The sequence below is a fragment of the Pinus tabuliformis genome, chromosome 4_2 (genome assembly GCF_031772625.1).
Source record: "Pinus tabuliformis cultivar Carrire ecotype Pingquan chromosome 4_2, CPIR1, whole genome shotgun sequence".
In the NCBI taxonomy this organism is placed as follows: Eukaryota; Viridiplantae; Streptophyta; class Pinopsida; order Pinales; family Pinaceae; genus Pinus; species Pinus tabuliformis.
In genome coordinates, this window is record NC_142304.1 from 568,253,449 (window position 1) to 568,266,550 (window position 13,102).

A 13,102-nucleotide genomic window follows, 5' to 3' on the forward strand; every position below is an offset into this window, starting at 1 on the left:
AACAGTAAGTTTTTTATAGGAAAAATAATGGGTCTTCTATTGAAAATTTTATAGCACATCTTAAGTTTGACTTCCCAGGGAGTTGGAAGGACAAAGTAGGGTATTATTTGAAAGATGAGGCTGCTATATGGTGGAAATCACTTGACAGTGAGATTCTGAAGTTATGTCGTGTTGACGAAATTGAAGAACTACTTTTGGACAAATGGTCTCATACTAGAAAGGAGGAAACCAAAAAACTTAGCAAAGATTTCATTTTTATAGGAAAGAAGGAAACCAAGAAACCTAAAGGGTTATTTTCTGCTGGTATCTCCTTATTGCAGGTTCATGGATTGATTCAGAAGGAGAAGATCATTGTGTTTATAAATCTTAGTTGCAAGAAAAATCTCATAAATCTCAATTTGGCAAAAAAATTGCAAGTATCATCAAAACACACACAGGTTAATGATGAGGATGTGCAAGTTTATAAAGATTTGAAGCTTTCGATGGATACGTATGTGTTGCATTGTGATTTTTACACTTCAGATATGGATATCATGGATGTTGTTTTGGGATATCCTTGGATGGAATCTGTGGGTACTGCCAATATTAATGTGTAGAAGAAATTCCTGAAGCTCTGGTATAAAAAGAAGAAAATTACATTGCAGGATATTTCCATTAAGACCCAAGAAGAGACTATGGAGGCAGAAGCACAAAGCTCTAATGACACTTACACATTAGATGATGAGCCTTTGATGATCGACAATCAAACACAAATGGAGGTTGAAGTAGAAAAGGTTACAGGTACTGATACATCAGATGAGGACTTAGTGGTTGAAGTAATATAGGAAGATAAGAAACAACAGCAGGCACCACAACATGTACCAGATACCACTCAGGATCCACTGTTGGTTAAAACTTCAACATATCACCACCCACATCACCCTGCAAGAAAGCAACCAACAAGCTGGCAACGAATTAGCCACAAGGACAACAACCCCCGCATGACAGATAGAGAGGAGCGAAGATCCACCTACTACACATCAACACAGAAGAACTGCCACAGTCAACTTCCATCTCAAGCGAGCGAGCCACCAACAAGATCAAAGGTTCACCTTTCTCTTGGATGGCTAGATACACATGCATGGTACCAGTGGACTACTCTTTTGAGTAGATCTTATTATTTGTGTTCTTCCCATGTTTCGGAGTCGAAACATGTTAGGGGGGTGGAATGTAGTGTACCTAGGGGGGATAATATGGGGTACAAAGGGAGGTACCCAAGGGAATAATGTGATAATGGGATGGGCCATAGCAATAAATAAGGTGGTTAACCCGTATCATGTAAGGGACCACAAATAGTTAGTAATAATGTAATGGGCCCATGGTACTAGATAGATGGTATTGAGGGAACCATGGTATTGACCCATGGTATTGTATGTATGAGGCCTATATAGAGGCTAGAGACTCCCCATTGAGAAATGTCAAGGAATATTGTATGAACAGACATATGGTTTGTGGAGTGTTCTCCTTCCTTAAGGAGTGAATGTATGGTGTTGCCCTACCTTAAGGGTTTGATATCAATAAAGTGAAGCATTTATCTATATTTAGATCTTGTTATTTCTGATGTTATCTACAGTTATTGGGTATATTGGTATCATTTCATATATTTGCAGGTCAGAGCTATAACACCGTGATCGTGCCCAAGTTGGATCCTGGTGTGCAGCGCTTTGATGGACAAAAGTAGCTGCTAGAGTGGCAGTTGTTGAGCAAAAGGTTTGGCTAGCCAGAGGAGTAGATTGTTGATGCCCGTGTTCATCATTGGAAAAACCACATTTGGTGGTGATAGGTGGCAGTCGTCTTGCCCTATGTTAGTCTTCATTGGAGCAGCGCAGGAAGACTATAGTGTGAAGAAGACCCTGAGTAGCTGAGGAGCAACAATGGGCATATGGGCTTCATTACCTTAGCTTGCCAATATATTTTTGGTGCATATGGTGTCAAAGATCAACCCATTTGAAGAGGCTTGGAGTAGATTTAGGTTCACTTTGCTAAGGTAAGTCCACTCAGTATCTCTAGACTTTTCAATCTTTATTGTTTAATGATGAGATATGAGAAGGAGCCCACCTGCTCCTTACTCAACGACTTCGAAGAAGGGTTTGTTAAGAGGGGTAATGAAAATAAAATACCAAGTCCACCTACTTAATGTTTAATTAGCATCATCTATAAACATAACGAAGACAAAGGGAGTCCACTTGGATTATCATGCATTCATCCAAGATTCACCAATATCCATTCATAAAAAGTGTGAAATCCACATCAACAAGGCCTCTCCAAGAGGTCACTCAAGTCAACCATCCATAACCTAATTATACGAAGATAAAACCACATAATTTTCCCTTAATCCAACGATGAAAATGAGAGGAAGTGCACCTCTATGTATAGAGGAGGTGCTTAACTTACTTTACAATTAAAACTATCAATTTTTAAACTAAAATCCCCTATTCTAGCCTTGTGAGGGGCAAAAGGTCCTTTGCAAAGATTAGTTAAGCTAAATTGCATTCAATGTTAGGATTGTTAGGGTTTTAGGGTAATCTCTAGATTTGAGCTCAAAAGGATGGTTGCCCAAACACACACAACCAAGGAATTACAAGGAGAGTAAGATCCCAACAAAATGGTTTGATGGTTTAAAAGGAAAAAGGTGATGGAGGATATAATATTAGTGCCTTGGCTTGCAAATATTTTTTTGGGGTATCTGGGGTTTGTTGCCTCTCATATTGTACGTTAAGATGATGAAAGCTCCAACCCATATTGTAACGTTCTACCTTGCCTCTTTAGGCTTCAAAGGGGGCTTCCCTAATGATCATTAGGGTATAAACAACAAGGAGCAAGGTGATATCATAAATAACTCCAATGATTGAATTAGTTTTAAGATAAAAAGGGAAATAATGGTGATGGAGGTATGTGAAGATTAGTGCCAACATTCAAGGGTGATTGTGGATTGGGGGGGTGGTTATGGTCGGGAAGAAATTAACATTTAAGGGTGGGTAGCTTCTTAACTAATTAGGGTATGCTTGGAAAGTCAACAACCCATTAGAGAGGATTCCTTAGTAGGGTTGTTCTTAGATCAAGGACTGACTATGGCATGAAACAAGGCAAGTGTTTGGTAGGGGAACCCCCATGAGGGTTTTCCTAACAAAGAGGCTGTAATGAACAAAGTTGATATGCGCAAAGAAAGTCTTTGATACCAATGTAACGAACAAAGTTCGTAAACACAGAGGAATGCTCTGATACCAATGTAATGAACAAAGTTCGTATACTCAAAGGAATGCTCTGATACCCTATGAAGGTATCTTTCATGAATGTTCATGTCCTTAGAGACATGCCTCTTTGATACTAATCACTAATTAATTAATTATAATTATCATTACTATTTTTATATTAGTTTTATATTTATTTTCTTCAAAACGTTGTCTTCCTCTTCAAAAGTCTTTGTCCGCAAAGCTTACTAATGATAAGGCTTGATCTCTTTTTCTGTTTTGAATGTCTTCTCGTCTCGGAACTGTCATATTTGTTGATACAAGATGATATGATCCTCTAAGTGAAACAAAATTGTCGCACTGCGAAGGGATCAAACCATCCTAAATTAATCTTCTATGGAGCTTGGCAATTACTTGATAGTTGGGATAATTTGTTATCGTCAGTCTAGATTGTGTCGAAATCATTATTCTTCAGAACATGAGTTTGTTGTTTATGTTTTGAGAGATACAGATACGCAGATTGATTGGGATGTTTGCTCTTGTGGTTCGAATGTTGACAAGGAGTACTGGTGATTTGATTTTCCCTTATCATTTGTTTGGCAATTTCTTGATTTACTTTAGGTGTCGTTGTTGAGTTGGTTACCGAATCATCACTTGGAATTTCCATCATTTGAACTGCAACATCTGAATATGTTTTTCCTTCAACTGGTTTGTCTTCTTGAGTTGTGATATTGACTGGATCGGTATTCGTTCCTTTATCTTCAGTTTGGACGGTTACATTTGACAACTTCAATACATCTTTCGTGATGAGTTCTTTTAGTTCATTTCTCAATGATTGCTTAGCATTTTTAAGTTTCTTGATTTGAGTGAGTAATTTGTCACTATGGTTCTTAAGATGGATAATTTCTTTGTTTTTGTCAGCAATGATTTTGTCAACTTCCCTTTGCATATTTTGTATTGCTTTTTTACTTTCTCGAAGAATTAGTTTTGAGATATATTGTATGTCTCCTAGTGCTAGTGAATCTGGCTTTAAAGTAACACCATGTAACATTATTTTTTTCTTTTTGTATGAAAATGTGAAAAACTTCTTTTTCGTATTTAGGATAAAGGACCCGAGGGTTTCCGTGCAGGGTGAACCCAAAGTAATGTCACCTTGATCGTTCCATAAGGTTTGAATGAAAAATTTGGATGTAAATGCATAATCCCCTGTGTTTAACTGTACATTGGTTATGTCATATTGTTTTTTGTTAAGAAAGTCTAATATTTCGATTATATTTGACTCGAGAATCACTAATTGGTTAGTGATTTTAGGGTTTATATAATTTTTTTCTTCGGCTGGCGAAATAGAAATAGCTACATTTTCCCCTGCGAGAGTCCCCTTAATTTTAAATAGCACTGGGGCAAACTAAATAAAGTTTCTGAAAATCTTGCTTTTGTTACTTTGTCACTATTTTTACGCCAACAATATTTTAACTTCCTCGCACCTTTTTAAGATACTTATATAACTTTGCATCTTATGATATAAACATTATTTTATAATACACTCATTTTTTTTCACTACCCCTTCTATATATGTATATATATTTAAATTAATTGTGTATCCTTTACACATAATAGAAATATATATTTTGCATACTAATATAATTTTTTACAGTTGTTTTGTTTTTGTAAAACCTAAGTCGATCTCTTGATTGGTTGCGATCCTTTGTATGAATGACACAAATTGGACACAAATCACTTGTATGGATATAGATTTCGTTATGGTTGCAACTATTCAGACGACATCAAACATTGGTGGTGGCAACAATTGACCAAACAACAATAGCAACAATTGGTCATTAGAGCGATGAAAACGCTCAGACAACTACAACAGGCAGGGATGGTGGCAATAAATAACCAGCGAACGAAAGCGACCAACAATGTTGAACTGGTGGCTGGTATAAACAACCAACGAACAAAACCAGGAGGGGAATTGACTGAATCCAATTAATAATTCTGGACAGCAAGACGATGCTAGCAAATTGGAGACGGTAGCGCTGTGATGGGGCGTTGTCGATGGTGGAGGCGGTGATTGTCTGCAATGAACAACTGGTTATGGTGGCGATGGACAACCTTTTGGGCGGCGGCAATCGACCTGTTGGCGACAACAGTTGCCCTGTTGGCGGCGACGATGGACGACTTGTCGGGCGACATTGTTGTTGTAGGTATGTAGCTTTTTTGTTTTTTGATTATTCTTTTTCTTTGGCCGTTTTTTAAATTTATTTTTTTGTTTTGTCGTTTGTTTTTTTCAATTGGTTTTTTTATTAAATAGTAGTTTTGTTTTCTTTGTAATAATTTTCTTTTGATATATATATATATATATATATATATATATATATATATATATATATATATATATATATATATATATATAGGTATATATATATATATATATAGGTATATATATGTATATATTAAATATAGGTATATATATATATATATACATTTTTTAAATTCTCCTCACTTTTTTTGTTTTCTTTTAATTTTCTTATTTCAAATTTTTTTCTTTTTTCTTTTTAATGGCCAAGGACTTGATTGTGAAATGGAGGACCTCCAGTTACTTGTGTGGCTAAAAGCCTCAATCGCTCGACAACGAACTTGGTTAATACTTGATGGCCAGAGGTCGGATCAGACTGGATCTGTGCAGCGGCTGAGTGGCCAGAGGATCGAATTACTCTGATACCAATGTAATGAACGAAGTTTGTAAACATAGAAGAATGCTCTGATATCAATGTAACAAACAAAGTTCGTATGCTCAGAGAAATGCTTTGATACCAATGTAACGAACAACATTCGTATACATAGCAATAATCATCAGAATACTTGGTACACAAAGACAAAGTGATCCATTATAGGACACAAGTAATTGTATATTGAATATTATATAAAAGAATTGATATGAGATGATGATTACAAATGGGGGTCCCATATATATACTTTGGTAGGTACCCTTTCACAAATGGTCATGTCCTTAGAGACAACGATACTAATCAGTAATTAATGTTCACTAATTAATCATTACTATATTTACATTATTTTTATATAAATTATATTCATAACAAAGGCTCACTGAATTTGACTTCGATTTTTGGGTCAAAGATTTGATTTTTAGAGGCTGCATTGCTGGGCACAAAAATCGAGGATTTCTAACTTGGTTGACCTGCGTTGACTTCGGGTTTGACTGCAGAAAATTACGAAAATTTCTCTCTCCTTTGACCGAGCTATTTTGGGTTGAAATTTTTCTCCTGATCAGGCCGAGTTTGACCAAGGAAGACCGAGCTGCTTCAAGGAAGAATTATTGCTGTTTTCACCAGCATTGACCTTTTGGTTAGGGTTGAAGTTGACTGCAGAATTTTACAGGGCTTTTTTGACTTTGTATTGGGCAAGTCAATTTGACTTTTGTAATCTCTCTGTTGAACTTTTGATGTAATAATAAGAAGAATTGATCAAAGGGTTTTCTTCACATTGGGGTTCTTCCCTAACATCTGCGAAATCTGGTGTCCCCTTGTCTTGGCTTGTTTTCTGTAGTTTGTTTTATGTTCTATCTGCCTTTACTGTCAATGTGATAACTATTGGAGATTGGAAATTGATATTGGGATGCTAAGGAACATTGAAGTAAATTGTGCTAAGCATAAAACATACCATTGTTAACCAAAATTAACATGGTATCAGAGCCCAGGTGAAGACAAAGCCCAAGCAAGGGTGAGAAAAGAAATCTGTAAGGAAAGTTGTTGGACAAGAATGTTGAGCTAGCTTCAATGACAACTACTTCCTACTTCAAATCTGAGGACAAGCTCAAGGACAAATCCAACTATCATGCATGGAAGATGTCCCTGGATTTGACTTTGGAAGAGTATTATGCTATGGACTATGTAAAGGGAAGAGTGGTGGAGCCTCCTTCAAATGCACCCGCTGTTGCAAAAACAAAGTACAAGAAAGGTGAGGTTAAAGCTAAGAAAATTATTGTAGATTCCATTCACAAGCCTTTGGTTGCCTATATTTTTGATTTGGAAACATCTATGGAGATGTATGACAAGCTGGTTGGGATGTTCAAAGTAAACAATGCAAATCAAGTCTTCTTTCTCAAGAACAAGTTGAAAGACATCAAGATGGATAGAGGAGAGTCCATTCAATCCTACTTCATGAAGATTATCGAAATCAAGAATGATCTTCTATCTATTGCAGAAGTTGTTGGTGATAGGGAGCTCACTCTTATTGCACTTGGAGGTCTTACAAGAGCATGGGATGTGTTCAACACCACCATCCTCAACAATGACAGGATTCCAAGTTTTGATGAATTATTGGCTAGATGATCTCAAGAATAAATAAGGATGATGGAGAGAGATAAGCCCTCGAATGGAAATGATCCTACCGCTCCCTCGAATGAAAAATGCTCCTACCGCTTTCTCTGCTCATGCTAAAAGGAAGAACAATGCTGGTCCAAGAAGACAAGGTCAAGGATTTAAGTTGGGATTCAAAGAAGCAAGAAAAGGAAGATGCTTCAATTGCAACAGGTTTGGCCACTATGTTAAAGAGTGTTCTCACAAGAAGGATACTCTAAGGGATGATGACAAGAATAACCACAACCACTGTTATCACAATAAACTTCGTTTTTTAAAACTTTTTAGAAAATGCTGATAGTTTCAGTGTCAACATTTTAGTTGTAATAAAACAGGGAAATTACTGATAGCGGGGCTATCAACGTTTTAGTGATCTGATATGGTCTTGCGAAGAAATTTGCTGACAACAGGCTTATCAACAATTTCATTTTTATTGGCAGGCCAACTGTAAGCGCCAAAACCAGATTTTAAATTTAAAAAGTGATGACTATACTGACCATGTCAGTGTCAGCGATATCATTGAATCGTGTCTCTATCTGTTTTGAAGGGGTAAAAACTTAAAAGTAATGGTTAGTGATTTGTTCTCCATTGCTATGAGGGAATGTCATTTAAATGATTTTGCCATATGATATGAATCTGTGCGTAGTCATAACCTAAAACTCCATGATTATTCACTCGCCAATTGTAATATTCATCCGCATGTCACGCTGTTTTACCATGTCCCGTGAGTAGTTTGTTTTTGTTAGTTCGGAGTCAGTCACACTTGGCATTGAAAACCGTTTTTCTCACAGGGATTGAAGATCGAATACTAGGATGACCACACAACGCGATGGGGAAAGGAGGCAAAGGTAATTGGTTCGAACCCAAAGCATCGAATTTGCTGGACGTATACCCCGAAATTCATTTGTTGTTTCAGCAAGCCAGTTGGAGTGAATTTTTCCATCGCTGTATTGGCTACCACGATGCAGTGACTCGGTCTTTTGCTCAGGGGTTTGATGGGAATCATGTGGAGGTTGGAAGCCTGTTGTTTTCGGTTACAAAGCAATCAATTGCTGAGGCCACGACCTTACTAACAGATGGAGAAGATTTTCGACAGTCATGTTTTTGCAGGTATTGATGGCCCTTTATTTTTTAAAGAAGAATTCAAGGGGCAAAATTGAAGGGCTAGAGTTCGAAAGGAGTGGTTGCAGGACAAATGGCATGCCTCTTTATGCCTATGTCAACAATATTTTACTTGCGAAGGATGATTTAATCGGGTAAACCTCTACCACTTTTATTTCCTTGCACATCTTGCTGGTCAAACTAGAATTAATCCATATTTTTATTTGCTATAAAGCCTTAAACATATGGCAGCTAGGTTTAGGGCCCACACAGATCCCTCCTCCCATTTTATACACCACAAAGCCTTGATAAAAGTATTAATCGAAAACCAGCTAGCCAGGGCAGAAAGTACTTGGAGCCATTTTCTTTTTTGGGGATTTTTTCAACCTCAACCCCTTAAAAGACGAAGAGGCATAACAAAGACTGCCAAAAAAGAGAAGAAAACTAAAGGTCAAGCCCCTATTGAGCCACCTACCAACCAAGAAAACATAGAAATTCCATCTACATCCTCTGGCCCTAAGATTCCCAAAGTCTACCAGAGGAAAAGTGTCGGGCTCCATAAATTAGTCCCTTTATCTCCTGTAAACCTACCTGCTGATATCGGCTCTTCCCAGGTTGTGACTCCACCTTTCGAACCCTCCCCTGCAGATACAACTAAAACATAGGTTCCTAAAGGCAAAGAAGCAGAGAGGTTGAAACCAAAGAGGAGGAGACACTGTTTGAAGTTTTCAAGGGTGGCAAGTGACCCCATACAAGGCCAACTAACAAATTAAGATACAAAATCAAACTTAGAAATAATCCAGAGTTGGCAAAAGAAGTGATTTATGTTGACAATATGCCATTGAAGGAATTCATCATCAATAGGAAGAAGGCTACAAGCTCTAAGAAGAGCAAAGACAAAGGAAATGTGAAGAGGGGACCTATGGAGACAAGGCAAAATAAAAGGTGGATGTACTTCTCAGGGCAGCTAGTACCCTCAGCTAAGATGCTTGGGTGATTAAACTTGGAATTTTGCTTATCTATTTCATGAAACAGAGTTTTAATTTTATTGCTGACAATCGACCTTATAGTTTTTGCATGCAGTGGAACAGTTCTCATCATCAACATTTTTGATAAAACTGACTAATCCACTGTCAACTATTTTGGGACGAAACTATATGCCTGTTGATAGAAAACGATATAGGGATGAAAGCCACCAGTTAGTCTGTCAACAATTTTGGAACAAATAGGGAGCACTGTCATCTCCATTGTCAGCAAAATTCAGACACGCAAAGATGTTGACCTTCCTATTGTCCGTGATTTTGAAAGAGGAGGAAAAGAAAATGCTAACAGTCAACTTGTTAGCGAAAGCTACAAATCATAAAACCAGTGAAGCTGACAACAACAATATCAACGTTTTTTCACTAGGAGGTCCGAATGAAAGAAAGGATGGACATAAAAGCAGTTTAGGAGGAAACTTGGACTTGGTTTGCCAACTAGGATGCTGTGCTACCAGTTAGGGACCTATTTCTATTTCCAAGGAAGACAGTTTTAGAAGATATTTCACTTGACTTATATATCAACATATTTTCCTGTAGCTATTTAGGAAAAATTGTATGTATTTAGGTTTTATTTACATGCACGAACTTGAAGATATTTAGATATCTTAGATTATTCTAACTAATAAGGAGACTATTATTTTGCAATTAGTTGATGTAAGTTATATAAAACAGTTTATGAAGAATGAAGAAGGGTTGGAATATTATTGAAAAACATTTTGCATTCTAGTAGTATATTTGAGCAGTCTTGAATATATTATAGTTTTTAATGAGCATTTTATAGGAAACTCATGTGTTGTAGTTCCCGGAAAGTTTCCTCTTGGTTATAAAAACTTTCTTTCATGTCTGAAAATGTTAGTATCTAAGATTGGGATTCATTTATGCTCCTTTCTTGTATTTATCAACGATTAGTATTTGTTACCTCAATCAGCTATAAACTCTGTCTCATTTTAGTTATTTTCTTCCAATTTCTCAAGCAGTCAAAGGATTTGCTGCTATCATGCTTTTTATAGATTGCTCATTGGATCTGTAGGACTCCATGCTCAATGGTTTGTTTTGTAAACAACCCAACCATTTTTATCTTACAAACTAAATTTGGCCACAAAACTCAATTGCAAAAACCTACTACTACAATGATCTAGAGTAGTTGAGTTTGAGGGAGAGATCCCTCTCTAGGTTGAAGGGCCAACTTTCAATCTAAAAGAGGTTTGATGTTACCTTAGGATTTTTCCCACAGCCAAGGTTTTCCCTAAGTGATAACAACAAATACAAAGGCAACGACAATCAAAGGAACAACAAGTTCAATAACAAAGGAAAGAGGAATTCTCACGTTGCTCGATATGGAAATGGTCGTCCTCCTAAAAGTTAAGAAATTCCAGGTATGAGGAAAGTAATGTTGTAGAAAAACAAAATGAATTTTATCTTATTTCTGCTTTATCTACTGCCTCTCCTCTAGATACATTGGATCATTGGCTGATTGATAGTGGAGCCTCAAGGCATTTCACTTGGTACAAAGAGGCCCTCAAATATTGTTGAAAAGAAGACTAACTTGCAAATCATACTTGGAGATAATGCCACCTATCCCATGAAAGGAATAGGTACTGTTACTCTTCACTTGAATCAAGGTCAAACCATCCGTCTACACCAAATATTATATGTGTCTGATTTGAAGAAGAACCTGGTGTCTATTGCTACGATGGAAGATAAAGGCTTCATGGTAGCATTCATTGATGGAAAGGTACGTCTTTGGAAAAGAAACCCCAAAGATGCATTTACACTTGGATTTAGGGTTGATGGTCTTTATCAAGTTGGAGGAAGTCCTTTGGGACCTATGTCTTGCGATACTTCTCTTCAATCCGAATTGTGGCACTAGAGATTTTCCCACCTTCATTACAAAGCCTTACCTGGGGTAAGGAAGATGGTCACAGGTATGCCCGATTTCAACATGAATCATGAAGGTGTTTGTCAGAGTTGTGCAGTAGGGAAGCTTACAAGGGGACCATTTCCCTCAAGCGAAAGTCAAACTTCTAATATTCTTCAACTGGTCCATTCTGACCTATATGGTATGTTCCATGTAACATCATTAGGAGGATACTTATATTATGCTCTTTTTGTGGATGAGTTTTCTCGCAAAACATGGGTCTATTTCTTGAAGAAGGATGAAGTATTGAAATGGTTTTGTGCTTTCAAAGCCTTGGTGGAGAATCAAACCAGGAAGAAGATCAAAATATTGAGCACTGACAATGGGACAGAATATGAATCAAATGATTTCAATGACTATTGTAGAGAAGCTAGCATTAAGAGGGAGACAATTGTTGCATACATTCTCGAGCAAAATGGAGTTGCTGAAAGAAAGAATCGAACGATCATGGAAGCCACCTGTGCCATGCTTCATGATCTACCTCTATCGAAATTCTTATGGGGAGAAGCTGCAAATATTGTTGTATATGTTCAAAATAGGTTTTCACATCAAGCTTTGAATTTCAAAACACTCCAAGAAGTTTTCACTGGTAAGAAACCTGAGGTTTATCATTTTAGAATATTTGGTTGTCTCGTATATTTTCATGTGCCTAAAGACAAGAGAAACAAGTTGGGAGCATGCGGGAAGAAAGTAACTTTTGTGGGCTACAGTGAAAACTCAAAGGCATATAAAATTTATTTGCCTAGACAACGAGATGTGGAAGTATGCCATGATGTTACATTCAATGAAGACATTGCTCTTGGGAAAGCTAGAGATCTCCCCATTTCAGGAAAATAAAATGATGATGCTACAAGAAAGCAGGGAGATCCTTCGTCCGATGATCCTATGCCCGATGTTGAAGGTCCGATGGATACCATTGATCCACCTCCTAGTGATCTCTCTACCTTAAGGAAAAGACTGTTGTGGCTCAAAGACACTCTCGAAGATGTTGAAAAGCATATTGCTCCAAGAGGGACATTTCGTGAAAGTAAGAAGCCTGCCAGGTTTCAAGGATACCTTGTTGCCATGCGTACCATTTTTCAGTCAGAGCCTTGTACGTTCGAAGAAACCATGAAACACCAAGTATGGAAGGATGCGATGAATGAGGAGTACAAATCCGTCATGAAGAATGATGTCTGGGATGTGGTTCGTAGACCTAAGTACATGTCTGTGGTCACTTCTAAATGGATTTACAAAATCAAACATGGAGCTAATGGGAGTGCTGAAAAATACAAGGCTAGGTTCGTTGATCGGGGCTTCTCTCAAAAGGAAGGTGTGGACTATGATGATATATTTGCACCAGTTGCCCGATATACCACTATCTGTTCGATTATTGCTCTTGTTGCCTCTCAAGGATGGAGCCTACACCAAATGGATGCCAAGACTGCTTTCTTG

At 37.4% G+C, this 13,102-nt stretch overlaps 1 protein-coding gene and 1 pseudogene across 4 annotated transcripts in view; both read left to right on the top strand.

Annotated features, from left to right (window-relative positions):
• Positions 1–13,102, top strand: part of LOC149170564 (uncharacterized) — a 197,337-nt gene that overhangs the window by 123,968 nt on the left and 60,267 nt on the right. The window lies entirely within an intron of this gene.
• The window catches only part of LOC149170565 (uncharacterized), a 50,194-nt pseudogene continuing 42,377 nt past the window's right edge, over positions 5,286–13,102 (top strand).